The sequence below is a fragment of the Polyodon spathula genome, chromosome 1 (genome assembly GCF_017654505.1).
Source record: "Polyodon spathula isolate WHYD16114869_AA chromosome 1, ASM1765450v1, whole genome shotgun sequence".
Taxonomy (NCBI): Eukaryota; Metazoa; Chordata; class Actinopteri; order Acipenseriformes; family Polyodontidae; genus Polyodon; species Polyodon spathula.
The window spans coordinates 53,346,210-53,365,322 of NC_054534.1; the positions used below are offsets into that span (position 1 = coordinate 53,346,210).

The 19,113-nt window shown below is 43.1% G+C and overlaps 1 pseudogene; it reads right to left on the reverse strand.

Annotated features, from left to right (window-relative positions):
• Positions 1-13,749: 13,749 nt before the first annotated feature.
• Positions 13,750-17,334, reverse strand: LOC121321399 (annotated as a pseudogene).
• Positions 17,335-19,113: the final 1,779 nt, after the last annotated feature.

The window sequence follows — 19,113 nt, forward strand, 5'->3', positions numbered from 1 at the left end:
GGGGATGATGTCACTCATATGCTTGCCTCCCCACCAGTAGCGGTTTTAGGGACATACAACCCATGCAATTGCATGAGGCCCCTTGTTGTCGTGACTCAATTACTGTAAAAAAAAAATACATATATATTCACCTCTTCTGCACCATAATGTATGACTTATTAGCCATTTTACTGTGGCAGGGTTTAAAGTGTGCATAATCATGTAACCCACCATTTAAGATAAAAACAACAAGACATATAAAAATGAACTAATTTCGACAGACTACTAACAAAGTTTGCTTTTGCGTTCCGTCAGTGCTGTAAACGTGAGGGGAATACATGCATAGGTGTCTCACGCGTAGAGCTGCGTGTTTCAATGAACCTGTAAACAAATTAAAATGATTGCGTTTCCAGCCAATGTATCGTCCTCACTTGCAATGCTCGACTACATCTGCAAGAGAAATTTGGTGGACCTGAATCCGAACCTCACTATTGCCTTGCCTCTGCTTTTGATTGCGCCTGTCACAGTAGCATCAGGGGAGAGAAGCTTTTCATGCCTGAACATAAAATTAAGCAAAAACTATATTTACTTTCTACAATGTTGCAGGAACGTGTGAGCAGATATCGATCATGCACCAGATTTGCAAAAAACTGGAATATTTAGCTATAATTGTAGACTTTGCTGCTGCAAAAGAATGAAAGGTTAATTTCTAAGTGTCTCTGAGGGTGTGTCATTTTGCAATTGCTCTAGTAAAATGCAATACATTTAATAGTGTTGTTGTTGCACTGTGAAAGTCATGGTTGAAGCTTCATGAATACCAAAGGTTTAGGGCAACTTTGTAAAACTGAAAGAAAGGTTGTTCTTAAAACACCACTTCAAGTTTTAGTAATAGCTAGCATACATTTTTTTTACAGGGTAGGTTTAACAATATGAAAATGTGTAACCTTAAAATCTCCAATTAAATTGCTTTAAACATGTAGAAATGACTGGTTTCTATAGATAATGTTCATGCTTGACTGAAATCCTCTGTTAATTACCAATATTCTTATCTGCGTGTTCCTTCTGACAAAGTAACTAATAATGCAATGCTGTTTTGCTCTGCCTTATTTTGTAAAAGAGCAACAAAGTAATCAAGTGTTTCTCATATACACAATGAAATTGTCATTTGCAGCAAACAAATGAATGGAAAAGACTAGAGAAATACATTTTCCTCATTCTGTATATATATTTTTTTTTTTTTTTTTTTTTTTTACCAATCTGGATGACATTATTCTGTACAATTAAGAAGAGCTTACATTTTCTTTTTTTTTACCCAATCATTTTTCATACCCCTTGTGCAATGTTCTTTGCCTCCTCTTTAATTCCCCTGAGGGCGCCCGCACCCTCTCCTGGCTGTGTTCCTTGTTTGTTCTACATATACCAGATCTCTAACCAACAGAGCAGATCCTGTGAGGGGGTCTGTGGCTTCTGTAAGGCTCCTGTTCTTTATCTTCTTTCTCCTGCAAGCTCTTCCATTTGTGACTCCAAAGTGGCATCACCTCCCATACTTCAGCTACCCGCTGTTTTCTATATCTTCCCTCTCCAACAGTGCCCTTCACCCTGTTTCTGCTAGAACTATTTTTTCCTGTCTTGGCATTCCACCTTCTCTGTCTTATAGTCTCCAGTTCCTTTATCATTGCCTGTTGTCCCATTTCTACCCTCCTCCTCTTCACTTAGCAGCATGTCCTTAAAACTTTCCCCAAACTGAACACTGTTAAAGTGACCTTATGAACTGTTATTAGATAAATACAGCAGGGTCAGTCTTTATGACATCACCAGCTTTGTCGTCCATAAATGTGGATCAATTTAAACATTGTCAGCAACCTCACAGCAACAGAAAGTTGTAGTAAAACAAGTGATTAAAACCATTCAAATGAAAGGTTTGGTTTGACAATAATATGGCAGGTATTCCAGGTGCGTTCATATCACAGTTCTTTGCATCAGTGATTTCATTCAGTGTTACAAAAGGATTTCAGCCCAAGGTTACTTAACCCTTTGAGGTCCTATGTCGGATCAGGTCTGAAATTACAATTTTCCTTTTCCAGTCTGATTTTGGAACCTGTCCAACAACATCAAAAAGACGTCAAGCACAGGTCTCTAGTCGGAAAAAGCCCAGAAAACCTTTCAATGGCCGAATGAGACCAATAGGAGCCGAATGAAGCCAAAAAAAGGGGGGCATATCTGAGCAATACACATAGCCCCTGCAACACAGATAACACGGACACAAATAAAGGAGATAACTACTTTCACGCTCAACGAATACCACAAACATTTGCAGAGCCTTTTGAGATGTTCTAGCAATAAAATAATGACTTGAATCGCATTACTGAGGAGTTTAGTGATAAAACAAGTGATCAGGAGAGGATTTATCAGTATGCACGACTATGAGGAGGTAATGGAAATGCAGTACTGAGTGTCCTTTTGCTATGCAGGGTCTTTTAAACCTGTTTTACTTTGAAAAAAATGTATAATTTAACCAGCATGTGTAAAATAAACAGCATGTGTGAAAATAAATTGGACCTGACACACCTGACAAGTGCTGAATAAATGGGCCGCTAAGTGGTAAATATGCTTTCTTTATATTCTGTTACAAACCTTAATTACATAGAAGTCCTTCATAGAGAAAAGAAAGACATGGCAGGATGCCTCAGCTAGTTGGAGAGGTGATGTTCACACTTGGCTATTACCAATGCATTGCTAGAGGGAGGGACCACACCTTAAAGCAAGGCTTCAGATGCCAACTGAACTCCACAGCAGACATGGCACAAAAGAAAATGTAATAACAAATGCGCATTAATAGTTTAATAAAAACCAGACAAGTGGTTTCCATAAATCCTTCAATAACTCTGCTGGTGTCAGCAGGCATTACATAATATGCTTTACCAAATTGGATGAACATTCATCTGCTAAAAGTGTGACATATGTGAGTACAGATGGAGTTATGTATGAGTGCCTGCACTATATATGCAGGGGATATTTAATCCCAGCAGCTTGTGGTAACAAGAACTACATACACCACTATTGAATCAATGCTGTAGTGGTTGGGACTCATGAGGAGGCTGGCATTAGCAGGTAGAAGTGCATGTTCAGTCTTTCATAGCAATTCTTCCTGCAATCTATAGGTGTCAGACTGGTTTTTTATGGCTGGTAAAAAATAGTACAGTAAGTGAAATGACAGGATCCTCTAGTCAAGGGCGCTGGAACTAGGGGTGCTCGGGGTGCTGTAGCACCCCCTTGGGATTTGCATGGCTTCCATCATAAGGGGTTACAGTTTTGTTCAATGGCATTCAGCACCCCCACTTTAAAAATGGTTCCTGTGCCACTGCCCCAAGTCATGTGATCCACTAGACCCAGGGCCGACACCACGTATTTGTGGGCCCCGAGCATTCTCATTTTTCTACACAATTAACAGAAAAGAAAACACACACTTGTCTTTTTTTGACGTCCAGATTTGTGTTTCTTTTTTTTGTTGGTTTGGCAGGTTTTATTTTTGATGGTTTAAAATTGTATAATATAATAGTTGTTTAGGCGTTATGATAATAATAGACATTGTGATAATGAGGCTCGACTAAACACTTGTCAAATGAAAGTCTTAATTGTTGGAAAGTAGGACTTGAATGTGCCAATTATAGAATGTCTTTAATTGGCACATTTGTATAATAGTATATCGAGATCAGGCAATAGTTTTCGGCTTTACAAAGAACTGGGGAGGACGGAAGCCAATACAAGCAGGAAAAGAGAAAAGAAAAAAGGGGAGATCTAAAAAGTTTCACTGTACTGTGCACATACAGTTTAATTCAGCTGAGTTAAAACTAAATGTTTCTACCCTAAAAGCTGGCACAGAAATAGTACATTTACTCATTTTATTTCTGTATGTGTGTGGTGTCTATAGGTGTCGGGGCCCTGGACCCTGGGCGCTTGCCCGGGTTGCCCGGGTGCAGACGCTGGCTGTGACAAAGTGCCCGTCCCTGTGTATATTATCTATTATATGTTGCATGTGGTGTGTTAAATGTTGGTGTATAGTCATTGGTACACGGGATATAAATGGGTTTGTGTAACAGGAGTGTTTAAAATGTCTATTTGTATTTAGGCACAAGGATTGCACAGCACTTCACTTGCAAGTAAAAAGTAATAATATGTGAGTACGGGAAATTGCACTTTTATTAATTCACGTGCAGTTGTACCAAGACTCCAATTGAATGATTGATTAACAATCGAGTCTCAGTACAGCTGCATAAAAACAACATGTTTTCACCCACTCGGGGTTGGGTGTTCGGTGAGTGGAGAACGGGAGAGTAGGAGCGTTATAATTTCAATTGCTATTGCGTGCTGGTGGGACCAGCACGATACTTGTATTTATCTGCTCAGCGTGTTTGTTAGTGTGTCTGTCCGTGCACCGTGTTTTGTTAAGTATAGTCCGTTTTTGTTTGTCTATTTATTTTGGCGTAAAGTGCCGTGTCCTGTTTTTGTTTGTTTGTTAAACCCTTTTATTTTGCAATAAACCGGCGCAAGCAAGCGCCATCATCATTTCAATTCATCCGTCCTGTCTGTGTATTTTATTCCTTTTCCTGGTTCTGACGCTGCCCACTTCAGCCGTCTCTGTGACACTGGCCCAGACTAGACCCATATAATCTGCATGAGAGTGTGTGTGCAACTATTGAGCAACAATCATGAGAAATTAGAAGGACCTACATGACTTAAACATGATTGTGGGTGACAGTGCAGCCAACAGCCTCAGTGCAGTGGCTAATCAACGAGTCCATCAACTATTAAACACTCAGGCAAAGCAGAGCTTACGACCCCGGGTGAAGCAGAGCTGGCGACCCCGGGCGAAGCAGAGCTGGCGACCCCGGGTGAAACAGAGCTGGCGACCTCGGGAGAAGCAGAGCAGGCGACCCCGAGCGAAGCAGAGCTGGCGACCTCGGGAGAAGCAGAGCTGGCAATCTCGGGCGAAGCAAAGCTGGCGACCCTGGGCGAAGCAGAGCTAGCAATCCCAAGTGAAGCAGAGCTGGCGACCCCAGGTGAAGCAGAGCTGGCGACCCCAGGCGAAGCAGAGCTGGTAATCCCAGGTGAAGCAGAGCTGGCGACCCCGGGCGAAGCAGAGCTGGCGACCCTGGACGAAGCAGAGCTGGCAATCCCAGGCGAAGCAGAGCTGGCAACCCTGGGCGAAGCAGAGCTGGCAATCTCAGGCGAAGCAGAGCTGGCGACCCCTGGAGAAGCAGAGCTGGTGACACCGGGCGAAGTAGAGCACCCCAAACAAAGCAGGACAAGCAGCAACCCCAGACGATGTTGAGCAGATGCCCCTGAGCTGAGCAGGCATAGCATCCCTGAGCTGAGCAGGCGTGGCTTCCTTGGGCAGTGATGTGCAGACATCCCCGGGCGGTGACGTGCAGGCAGGTGACGCTGGGAGGGGAGCCCCTGGGCAAGAAGGCGGCAGTGGGAGCTCCACTTCTCCCACTGGTGGTGGAGGTGGGAGCGGCAGGTTATCTTCTTCTGCTCGTGGAGGTGGAAACAGCAGGTACTCTTTCTCTGCTGATGGAGACCACGCTGCCAAACACTAACAAAACTCACTGTCACATTTATATAAATACAAAATAAAGTCAAATCAAACAATAACAAAGAATCACTCGATTTAAATAAACACAAAATACAAACACCTGTTTAAAATAAACAATATATTTTCCCATCACCAATATTTACAATACATGCAGGGCATTACCCTGCCCCCTTTATTTATGTGCATGGCTTTTCTGCCACCTTGCCACAGGGGCTAACTGTAATTATGTGCCCGGATGATAAATTAAAATCATATCTGGGATGTGGATGGAAGAATGTTATTAACCAAATTAATTCTGAGTGCCTTTATTCAACTGAGCCAGCAAAACATAGATATAATGTTATAAGTTTTATTGGAAATAGCACTTACTGTATTAGTTCTATATATACTCAGATGTGCAATGCCAGCCACCTAGTCATGCGTTCTGTATACAAATCAACTACACAATGAATATTGGGGATAGGAAGCTATATTACACTAAAGAGAAGATTGACAACTTTAGTGGAAAAAACACAAGTCGCGCTAAGGTAAAAATGCTGAGACAAAGTGTAGTTAGCTGGTGTGTCTAAATGTTCTAGGTGTTGAACCTGATCCAGACACGCAGGCACAGTATGTTAATATAGATAAGGAAGGAGTGCTCATGCGCGACTGAAGGAGTCGGATGGGTTTTAGTTAGCTCCGAACTTGACATCAAAATCCACGGTTTATGATTAAATTTCAGCGAGTTAAAATCTAATACTGAGATACTCATACTTGGAGATGGACAACTTTGACCCTTTGTACTATATAAACCTTGTTAACATTGTTTCAATTATGAGACAAAGCCAGGAAATGGATGCACATGTGTTGAGAGCAAGTGACCAGGCCTCACAAGTGGCTTGCTCTACCCAGTCAAATCGACAATGCAAGAAAACAAAAGAGCCTAATGAAGAAATGCAATCGAAACTAGACAAAATGCTTGATTTTACCGAAAAGATAGCTACTCAAATGAACTCACTCTCTTCAAAGATGGATTCTGTGGTCTCAAGAGTTGACTCGATTGACTCGAAGTGCTTAATTCTGATATGCACGAGCAAAGAATCTAAAATCGTGGAACTTGAAACAAAGCTCCAGAATGCCATAGACGAAATTGACGAACTTGAGAACCTCTCTCATCAGAATAACTTAAGAATTATCAACCTGCCCGAAGATATCGGAAAAAGTGTTATAACCACCTACTAGTTACTATGTTTGCCAAGGGACTCTCCATCCAGCTGCAAGAATCAGACATAGAAAGGGCACACAGAGTTGGATGTAAGGACAATACCACTGTCTTTCCTCGCATGACTGTGTTTAAGATTATCCGGACCTGTCATCTAGGCTACGCAAACGCCACTGAGCTTTTTGGCCTTTAAGGAACCAGTTTTACAAACTCGGCATCAAGTCCCAAGTCCATTACCAATGGCACTCAGTGCTTTTTATTAAATAATAAACAAAAGATTTAAACAAAACGTAACTACACAAAAGAAAAGGGCCCTTTGGCCTAACAAACCAACAATAAAGATCACAACAAACAAGTAGCCGTGCAGGTTTGAAGCCACACAATTAGTTATTGTTTACCGCCTAACTCCTTGCTCATTCTCCACTCTAGAACACCCTTCACTGTGCAGTTAAAGCTGCAGGTTCTTATAGTGGTGACAGAGGGATTAACTAGCTATTAATTATCATGTTAACCCCTTGGTCACATTCTGCACTGCTTTACTACAGATGCGTGTCTGTAAGCCAGTTCAATAATTACTAGCCGAGAGTCACGCCTTCTCACAAGGAATTAAAACAAACAATACAAAACTATAACCTGGCGGACGGCGTCTCGCTCGTCCGGCCAAACAATATCTAACAAACAAATAAACAAATTATAACATAAATACAACAATAAACAAAGGGGCGGGACACTCCGCCACAAGTTGGTATCCTCATAAACAAAAATACACCATTTACCTTCATCTCCCAGCATACAGATGGAGAAGGATGATACTTCTCAATTGTTACTTACATGGGGAGAGGTATACTCTAACTACACGTTTAGTTAGATAAATCTGGCCAAAACATTAAATCCACAAATCAAAGCCCTGGTAACTTTCATGAAAATAAATTGTTTATCTTATGCATGGAGACTTCTAAACCCCAACACAAAAGACTACACATTCTATTCCCATTCACATAAAACTTACTCAAGACTTGATTATGTCTTTATGTCCAAATTTGCTTTAAACAACTTATTACATTCTAAAATTCAAAATATTCTAATCTCTGACCTCTCAAACATATAAATAATCATATTGATTCTTTTCATATAACTAATGTTGATCCCAAAAACCCAGACAAGTCCCATCCTCATTTAAAGAAATTTTGAGAGCCATAATGATCGCATATACAGCAAAAAAAAAAAAAGCTCTGTTCTAAAAGGTAAAATAATAGAAATAGAAAAAAAAATCCAGCCTAGAAAAAATTCACAAAAAACTATAGAAAAACAAGGACAAAATCAAACTTCAAAAACTGAAGCTAGAACACAGTCATCTCCTACTACAAAGAGCTAACAGTTACAAACTCAACTCTAATATAAATATATTATGTGGCTGCTAACAAATCAGGAGAACTGTTGTGCTCCTTAACTAAGCGAATAAACACAAAGTCTTTGATAATTCTTAAAGAAATATGAAATAATAAGATTATAAATAAGAATTTTAAAATATTCTATGAAAATGAGTACAAGTCTCACATTTCAGATGAAAGTTTAATCCTTCAAATTCAGCTGACCTCAAACAATTATCCTCAGATCAGAAAGATAAGTTAACTGAGGAATTTACTCATTTGGAAATCAAAGACATTTTAAAAAGCTTTCCCTGCAGAAAAGCCCTGGGACCGGGTAATTTTGTTGATGAGTTTTATCTTAACTTCTGGGATAAAATATCACTAATCTTTATGGAAGATGTACATCAAATCCTGATAACAAACTCCCTACCTCCCTCCATGTATCAGGTAGTAATTTCAGTTATTCTCAAACCAGTCTGAGCCTGACACTCTCCTTAAGACTACAGACCTATGTCTTTAATCAACTGTGACATGAAATTAATTTTCAGAATACAGAATTACAGAATCACTAACATATTAGCAGACATAATTCTTTGCAAACAAACTGGCTTCATCAAGATAAGACACTTAGAAACCAACACCCGTACCTGTTTAAGTCTTTTACAGTATGCTAAGAGAAACAACATTGATCTCTGCTTAATGTCAGTTGATGCTGAAAAAGCTTTTTATCGGCTTGAATGGCCTTTTTATTTAATTTTTACTTTCCTCAGAAATAATTCAATTAATAAAAATTATATACCATTCTCTCCATGCCCAAGTTTATACTAATAACATCTTTTCTGAATTATTTCCTTTACCCAGAGGCACTCGTCAAGGATGGTCCATATCTCCCTTACTTTTTGCAATTTCTATTGAGCCTTTTTGCAATTTAATTTTATTACTCAATGGATATAAATGAATAAAGACAAATCAAATATATTGTCAATTAATAATAACACTGACAGTGTTCCTAGCATACTTAAAGATTTTAAGTGGCAAGCTAATAGTATTAAATACCTATACAAAGATAATTTCCTTCCATTAATTACTAATTTGAAATCAGACTTGAGAAAATGGTCGGACCTCCCTATTAATATCTATGGCAGAATCAACCTCTTCAGAATGATTTGGTTACCCAAGTTTTTATTCATATTCTCTACAATCTCTATTATTCTCCCTAAAACTTTCTTTAAAGCAACATACTTTTTAATTGCATCATTTATTTGGTCTAATACGTCACACAGGCTTAAGAGAGACTTACTTCACTCCCCATGATCAAAAGCTGAATTAAACCTTCCAAATCTTGAACTTTACCTTCTCGCCTCACAAGCCTTCTATCACTATCATATCGTAAATGCTTCAGAAGAAGAACTGTGGATAAATATAGAATATAGATCTACTGGTATAAATCAGATACATGATTTGGTTAAAAAGAATAATAGATACTATTTAATACAAATCTAAGCACACATCTTACAGGTAGAATTTATAGTACTCTGCTCAACTCATCTTGCAACAGCTCCTCTTTAGACAAAATGCAGGACACATGGAATTTGGATCTTGGTTCGAGATAATGTAGCTCTAAACTGGAAGCCATGCTGGGTACAAACGTCAGATTTCACTACTAATGAAAATCTGCATTTAATACAATATAAACAAACAACTAGAATTTATTACACCCAGAATGTTTCAAAGAAATTTAACAACAGCATCCCAGATACTTGTTTAAAATGTAAAATACAAAGACTCCTTGATACATTCCTTGTGGGATTGCTGGAAGATTATATGAAACTATGGAATGAGTATGAGAGCTGGCTGTCCTCCACTTTACAGACTGCTATACATTTGACCCCCTCCCTCTGCCTGCACCATGATTCAATTCACAACTGTAATCTGAGGTATCTTTTTGGCTGATAGTGATGTTATCTTCATTTGTTCTAAAGAAGCTAATCCTGCAAAACTGGAAGTCAAGCTCAGCTCCTAAAATCCAGGACTGGATAAACATAATGTTTTACTATTTAAACATGGAAAAAAAGCTTGGCAGAAGATAAAAAAAATAGCTCTTCTCTTGGACTGTTTGTTGGCTGTGTTCCTCATTTTGGAAATGTAGAATAACGAGTTATTGTACAACAATTCTTAAAGTATGTAATGGTTTTGCTTATATGTGCATAGGTCCATATACCTTGTAATGTGAGCCCCATTATTTCACTGTTGTTTATTGTCTTTTGGTTTTGTGCTATTGTCTCTAAAGCAAAGGTAAAACAATAAAACAGTTATAAGAAAATGCTTGCAATAAGATAAAGCTTGAGGAAAAATATCTCTACATGTGGAACGAGTTGTATAGATCTGATACAGGAAATGTGGGGGGTGTATTAAGCTGTAGCTTGTAAGTTAACAGCAAAAGGTGGGACTAGGTGAAATTGGTATGTATATTGGGTCAAATTCCACTCACAGCTGAAGTTTTGTTTGCTCAGGTTGGAGGTGCTTTGGTTGTGTTTTTCTGCTTGCATAGCAGAATGTTCTTGAACATTCTATTGGGTGCATCCCATGTTATCAGATCAGAATTGTGTAACCATTGGAGGAGCCTGGAGGAGTCTGTGTGCTAGTGGCTGTAAATATCAAAAGAAAAGGCAACTCCTTTGTAATCCTCTGTACTGTGGGGTGTTACCCAATACGTTAAATGCAATGGCATTGCACTGCTATGAAGATTTATACTTAATAAAAGCTACTCTGCTGAGACACAATTAACAAGAGACTTTGTGACTTTGTTCTATACAACATCAGCTGTAATATAACATGATATGTTTTCTTTAAAATGCACAGAAAAAACAACTGACTGCGGAATATGCGAAAATACTTTTGTGTTAATCATTGTAGATATCATACTTAATAATGAAAATGTATTTATTAACCATTTTTACAATAAAAACAAAATCTTGCTTTTTCTCATTCTGTGTAAGCTTTTCCCAGGCTTCCTAATGAATGCTGTTCAGCTCAGGACTCTAGAGCAATATCTCTTCTCACAGTTCAGACACACACTGCTCTTTCAGCCTTCAGCTCAATTAAATGCATTTATATAGCGCCATTCATATCACAGTATCACAAAATTGACAAAGTAATAATAATAATAATAATAATAATAATAATATATATACTATGTAACACAATTTTTGTTCCTGGGTAGTAAGTGTTATTTCCTAATTGCTTATACCTCAAAAGTATAGAAAATGGCTATTATTCCCCACAAACTTTGCTGTTGTGACCAGGACAGTGATATTTCAAAATATCACTATTTCCAATGGGAAAATGGGCAAATGTGTGTCTTTTCGTTCACATAAAGTCAGAAAAAAACAACATATGAATCCAAATGAACGTATTTATACTAAAGTAATACAAAAATGACTACAAAAGATTTAGAAGTGAGTAGTTTTTCGAGATTTACGATTATATTGTAAATACAAAAATGACTACAAAAGCAAGATTTTTTTTTTCTGCCCGCACTAATGTTGGCACCCCCCATATGCTTTCATGTCCCCGTCTCCCCGGACGTCATCCACCAATGCCGGCTGAGGCAAGCTTACCACTTCCCTGCTAACAAACACACTCACACACACACACAAACAACAGGGTCTGTAGACCAGTCCTGAAACAGTATAAATCCCGGGTCATTACAATATATACAGTATAATAGAAACTTCTATTCCACCAGTTTAAAGTTTACACCACTCTGATTTAAATGCTATATTTTTTATAATAAATGTTGTAAACTGTAAAAAAAATAACACTGAATCCAAGGATGTTTATACACACGTATTGTTTCGTACTTGTTTTATAAGATTAATGGACGGTTTACTTTTACTTTTAGAATATATGTATATATATATATATATATATATATATATATATATATATATATATATATATATATATATATATATCATCGCACAAAGTTCGTGTCCTCGAAATATTCATAATTTTACAAGGTCAAAGTCGAATTTACGGTAATTTATGCCATTACATTTTTACAACAAAACGTTTTTGCTTATCGGTTGCGAAGATGCAACCCCGGTTCCCTGAAAGAGAAAATAACCATCAAGGTATGGGATATTGCCGTCAAGGAAAAGGGATTGGCTGAGCTTTATAGCAAAGCTGACATGTAAGCCCGCCCCCCTGGGAGCTTACTATATGCAGCGCGCGGAGACTCTCTTCCTCTTTTGCTCTTCAGGCCGTGAAGGCTTCCGGAGCGACCTCACAGCTTGATGGTTATTTTCTCTTTCAGAGAACCGGGGTTGCATCCGTACCCAATCGTTCCCTTTCAATTCGAAAATAACCATCATGGTATGGGAACAGTGTACACAAGCCGTCGTGAGGGAGGATTCTCGGCAGTAGGACAGACTTACGTCATAACGCAACTGTGTAGGCAATACATCTAGGCATATGCAGAGCTGTGCCTCAGCGTCTATGTTCGCAATGACACCTGTCCTAAGGTGGGGTATCAGACACTACATTGGCATCCTGAGGTGCCATAGAGTGTAGTACAGATGCTCCAAATAGTGGAGCAGAGGAATCCAGTACGTTTAATCTGTAAAACCTCATAAAAGTATGCGGTGTAGCCCAACTGGCTGACACGCAAATGTCAGACACCGGTACCCCTCTACAGAGGGCGTAGGATTTCGCCATATCCCTAGTGGAATGAGCCTTCAACTGCCCTGGTGGCGGAAGGCCTGCAGATTCATAAGCTAATTTAATAGCATCCACTATCCAATGGGAAAGGTGTTGTTTAGACAATGGCTGACTCAAGGTCTAAGAACCATGGCATATGAACAATTGTTCTGTTTGCCTCACAGTCGTTGTACGGTCAATATAACACCTCAATGCCCACATGGGGCAGTGCATGTGTAACTGTTTTTCCTCTGGGGAAGAAAAAGGAGGAGGATGGAACGCCATCAACTCGACTGGTTGGTTCATGTGAAACGGGGATATGACATTCAGTAAAAAGGCTGGATTTGGGCGCATGGAGACCTAGAACCGTCTCCTGCAAAGCGAATACATGATGGATGCACTGACAGTGCATGTAACTCGCTGACGCGTTTGGCTGATATCACTGACAGCAGAAACGCAGTTTTCATAGACATGAGCTTCATATCCACAGTGTGGAGAGGCTCGAATGGTGCCTTGGTAAGGGCTTCTAGCACCACGTCAAGGCTCCATGACAGTAAACTGGTCGTTTTCGGAGGTCGCAAACGTCTTGCTCTCTTAAGGAACTGCAATGCCAGAAAATGGCAACCTGGTGATAACCTGTCAATGCGTACATGGCAAGCTGATATGGCGGCTAAATGCACTTTAAGAGGGAGATTTCCCTTCATTTAACAGTTTCTGTAGAAACTGTAATATCACTACCGTAGGACAAGATATTGGGTCATGGCCCCCCACCAGACACCAATCATGGAACAATTGCCACTTGTACGTATACTGCGACCTAGTAGAGGGCGTTCTAGCACTCTGAATGGTTGAAATCACTGCCGTCGAAAGCCCTAAGGTTGACAGGCGCTCCCGTTCAAGGGCCAAGCCCATAGCTGCAAGACCATGGGGTTCGGGTGCCAAAGCCGTCCTTCAGCCTGGGATAATAGGTCTGCTCGCAGGGGAAGCTCCCACGGCTGACCATGTAGCAACTGCACCAAGCTCGGAAACCGTATCCTCCGAGGCCACCGAGGAGCGACCAGGATCACTGTCTCTTGCTCTACTCTGACCTTCTCTAAGAAGGCAGGGAGCATCGGAATCAGTGGAAAAGCATATAGGAGCCCTGGCAGCCATTCGTGAGCCAGTGCATCAACTCCTAGGAGACTGTCGGGGTCCCTCACCGAGAACCATAGGGGGCAATGCGTGGTCTCTCGCGAAGCGAAGAGATCTACTTGCGCTATGCCAAACCATTCCCAGACGCGTTCTACCACCTGGGGGTGGAGACACCATTCCCCTGCAAGAGGGCCTCCTCTGGATAGGAGATCCGCTGCATAATTGACTCTGCCCGGTAGGTGAACCGCGCGCAGAGAGGTCAAACGCGGCTGTGCCCAGAGCAACAGCCGTGTTATCATCCAGTGAAGGCGAGGGGACCGTAGGCCGCCCTGGCGGTTGATATACGCCACAACTGTGGTGTTGTCCGACTCACCAACACGTGCTTGCCTAGAAGTACTGGCAAGAAGTGTCGAAGGGCAAGGTCCACTGCTCTGAGCTCCAGAGCGTTGATGTGGGCTGACGTCCAGGGTCCTGACCACACTCCGCGGGTCCCTGAGATGTTCCAGACTGCTCCCCAACCTAGGTTGGAAGCATCGGTCGTAACCACCTCCGTCCGGAAGATGGGACCCAAGCGCACGCCCTGGCGGATGTTTGATGGAACTTTCCACCAGCGTAGTGCTTCCCAGCAGGTTTGGGATACTGTCAACCTGCGGTGTTTGTCTCTCTGCGGATGAAACGCGAAGGCATTGAACCAGGCCTGTAGAAGTCTCTGGTGTAATAAGCCAAAGGGAAGTGCTTGCAAGGCAGCAGCCATCAACCCCAGCATGAGCTGGCACAGCTCCATGCTGACTGTTTCTCTCAACCTGACTAGGGAGAGACACCGCTCCAGGGAGGCAACTCTTTGTGTCGACAGGGTCACTTCCATGGACACTGAGTCCAGATGCAGACCCAAAAACTCGGTGTGTTGGCTTGGAACGAGGCGGCTCTTTTCTGAATTGATCTTCAGACCTAGCCGCTGAAGATGGTCTGTAACCATCACTGTGTGCTGTGCCAACTGCTCCTTCGACTGCGCGCAGACGAGCCAGTCATCTAGATAGTTCAGCAGTCGGGCACCTTGAACCCGCAAAGGAGCTAGAATAGCGTCCATACACTTCGGAAAGGTTTGAGGAGCTAGTGACAGGCCGAATGGGAGGACACAAAACTCATACACCCTGCTCTGAAATGCGAAGCGCAGATACTTCCTGTGACCCGGGCAGATGGGAACGTGAAAGTACGCATCTGTCAGGTGCACGGTGGTGAACCAGTTGCCGTGTCAGACAGACTGGATGATGTGCCTGTGCATAAGCATCCTGAACGATAACACCCGCAGGTATTTGTTCAGTACTCGCAGATCTGAAATAGGGCAGAACCCACTGTCCTTCTTGGGCACTAAGAAGTATTTGGAATAGAACCCCTGGTCAAACAGAGCAGGGTTTACTTGTTGAATGGCACTCTTCCTGAGCAATGCCTGTATTTCCACATTCAGAGCTGAAGACTGAACCGAGTCCTTCACCGCAATTACGACCACCCCCCTGAAGGGAGGAGGCTTTAACCAGAACTGAAGGGTGTACCCAGTGGAGATGGTCTTGCGCACCCAGATGTCGTTGGTACATTGTTGCCAGAACTGGAGCTGTGGGACAGTGTAGGGGTGGGTTAAAAGCTGCCTGAAGATTTCAGGGCTGTTTTGGCTGCGCTCGTTCTACGAGGATGTGGCCTGCCACCTCCCTTAGGGCGCCACCCTCCGCTCCTGTAAATGGAGGCTGATCGCATGCTGCTACAGCTGAAGGAGGTGTCTTAGCACTCCGCGTCCACGGTAGGTGCTGTGGTGGTGTTCTGCGCCACTGATGCTCCTGTTGGCGCTTAGGCTGGAAGGGCTTATGCGGCCACTTCTTCGTCATCTGCTGAGATGCCTCCCGGGCTTTAGCAGAGCACTGTAGCATCTTGTCCATCGCTGGGCCAAACGTGTGCCCCGGTGTGATGGGAGCATCTAATAATGGGGCCTTGTTAGGCTCTTGGACTCTCGCTTGTGAGAGCCAGAGCTGCCTTCTGGCAATTACTAGGGATGCAATACTCCTGCCCGGGGCCCGAGCATTTAACTGGGCTATCTTGACAAGGAATTGAGCAACCAACGCCAATTCCGCCCTCAGAGACGTCGAAAGGTGCTCTGGAAGATCTTTCACCAGCAACGCCTGGGAGACTAAAAGGAGGCTGGCCACGTTGGACAATCAAACTGCCTCTGTAGCCGTTGAATAGCACTTCTTTAAATGAACCTCCGTGGTCCTGCACTGTCTGTTAGGACATGAAGGGTCTTTAATTAGGCCCGAGAGCGTCGGTGTCTCAACTAGGGCCACAAAGATGGCATCGACTGGTTGGAAGGACACCAATCCCGCTTCACTTGCTCCCTGCATGGCAGCCTTCCGTGAAGTTGCTGGTGAAGAAGCTGGGGCCCCCCAGGTGGATTGCACCTCCTTAATAAAATCAGGGAAGGCTGGGAGCATCCTGGGCTGTGGAGACGCACAGACGGCGATGCAAACAGTGACCGCCGAGGTAATTCTACGGCTGGCCACTCAATCCCTAGGTGGCCAGTTGCTCACTCCACCAGTGACCACAAGGGATCATTGGTGTCCAGCACCTCCAACTCAGTGTCTTGCTTTGAGTTGTGAGAGGTTAGTTCAGCTTCCACACTGTCCTCCTCAATGAGAGGCTCCCCTTCTGAAGCATCCCTGGAGATGGCATCTATGTCCCAAACCCCTTGGTGTTGTTGGGCGACTGGGGCGGGCAGAGCTGGTTGGATGGCTGTTGGCCTGACCTGTGGGTCAGTGGCCTATGGTACCATCTTTGTCAGTGACATGAGTAGCGATTGCTGACCCATCATCACGTCCATAAACTGGGACATCTTAGACGTGAGCTCTGCCACGCCTGACTTGTCCCTATAACGTCTGTCCCGATGAGGGGAATGAGAGCGTCCCCTATGACGGGGTGACACAGAGCGAGACCACGACCGGCGAGGGCGTTCCCTGCGAGGGGAGGGGCCTCAGGGTCAGATAGATGGGCTACGAGAGCGTTCCCGAGCACGTCTACGATCTGGGGATATCTACGCTCCTGGATAGCTGCAGTTTTACAGGCGGGGTACCTGTAGACAACAGTGGAGCAGACACCGTGTAAGATGACCCAGAGGAGGGGGAGTGGCTCCCCACTGCTTTCCTTGCCCTCTGGCGAAGAGTGCGCTGCTGAAAGTTAGCACACAATGTACAAAATGATCTGTCTGCCAAGGCAGACAAGGCGTGCTCTGGTTCCAGGCACGCCACACAGTCTTCATGCGGGTTGCTTGCCGGAAATTTTGCCTGGCAGGTGACGCAACGGTGAAACCCAGACATGTCAATGACATGTCAACGGGTACCGAGCGTCGAGGCGTCGATGAACCGAGCGTCGATCGGCGAAGTGTCAAACGTCGAGGCGTTGATGCACCGAGCGTCGAGCGCAGAAACGTCAAGCGTTGAGGTGCGTGCGCCTAGCGTCGAGGCATCTATGCACCGAGCGTCAAGCGCGGAAACGTCGAGGTGCGTGCGCCGATCGTCGAAGCGCCGAGCATCGAGGTGCGAGTACCAAGCGTCGAACGAGGGAGCTTCGAGCGTCAAGGTGCGTGCACCGAGGGTCGAAGAGGAGAGCGTTGAAGCGTCGAGCGTCGAGGTGCATGCGGCGAGCGTCAAAGAGTCGAATGTCAAGGTGCATGCACCGAGCGTCGAGGTATTAATGCACCAAGCGTCGAACGTGGAAGAGTCGAGCGTCGAGGAGCTTATGCCGAGCGTGTGCCGAGCGTCGAAGCGCCGAGCGTTGAGGTGCGTGGACCGAGCTTATAAAGCTCCCGTGCTTGAACTATATGTTATATCAATATATATATATATATATATATATATATATATATATATATATATATATATATTTATTTTTTTATTTTTTCTACTCCACCTTAGGACAGGTGTTATTGCGAGCATAGACGCTGAGGCGCAGCTTCGCATATGCCTAGATGTATTGCCTACGCAGTTGCGTTATGACGTAAGTCTGTCCTACTGCCGAGAATCCTCCCTCGCGATGGCTTGGGTACACTGTTCCCATACCTTGATGGTTATTTTCGAATTGAAAGGGAACGATAGGTTGCAGATGCAACCCCGGTTCCCTGAAAGAAAAAATAACCATCAAGCCATGAGGTCACTCCAGAAGCCTTCACGGCCTGAAGAGCAAAAGAGGAAGAGAGTCCCCGCTTGTTGCGTATAGTAAGCTCCCAGGGGGGAGGGCTTACACGTCAGCTCGCGCAGAGGCCTATCGGCAGCTTTGCTATAAAGCTCAGCCAATCCTACTGCCTGACGGCAATAGCCCATACCTTGATGGTTATTTTCGAATTGAAAGGGAATCATTGTTGCAGGTTTTCTTTTCTTTTTTTTCAGAGTTTTATTACAATTTATCCTGGCATAATTCACGATAACATGACCAGGATCACTTAAAGCATCTGGAATGTTCACTCAATGTTTGCGAGTCAAATTGTATTCTGGAGGAAATGGGAGCCACAACCTTACAGTGTTATAACCGACTCTAACAGGCACTATAACAGGTCATGTTATAAGGGGATAGCACTGTATTTGTAAGTCACACTATAAAAGTAAGTCTTTAATCTTGACTTAAAAATATCGACTGAAGCATCATCTCTACTAAAACAGGGCAATATTCCATAATCTGTGGGCATTATAGCTAAATGCACTTTCTACTCCGCTTTTCAATTTTACCTTTCAGAGGCACAAAAGGCCAGCAATAGCTGACCTTTAAGTGTGCAGAGGTTTATATGAGGACAAAATCTCTGTTAGGTAATCAGGTGCCAAACCATTTAGTGATTTATATGTCGATTTAGAAATCAGTTCTAAAATGCACTGGAAGCCAGTGCAATGAGGCAAAGACAGGTGTTATATGAGCCTGTTTCTTTGTTCTTGCCTTTCCACTCTCTAGCAGTATCTTGCTCTCCACTTTGATTATCTTGGGCCCCTTGTCCACTATGTTGCCCTTCTCTCTTTTCTTTCTTAACTTTCCCAGTCCCTGTCTCTCCAGCTCCTTTATTACTTTCTGTTGCCACATTATCCATCTCCTTTGCATGTCCTCCTCTTTCT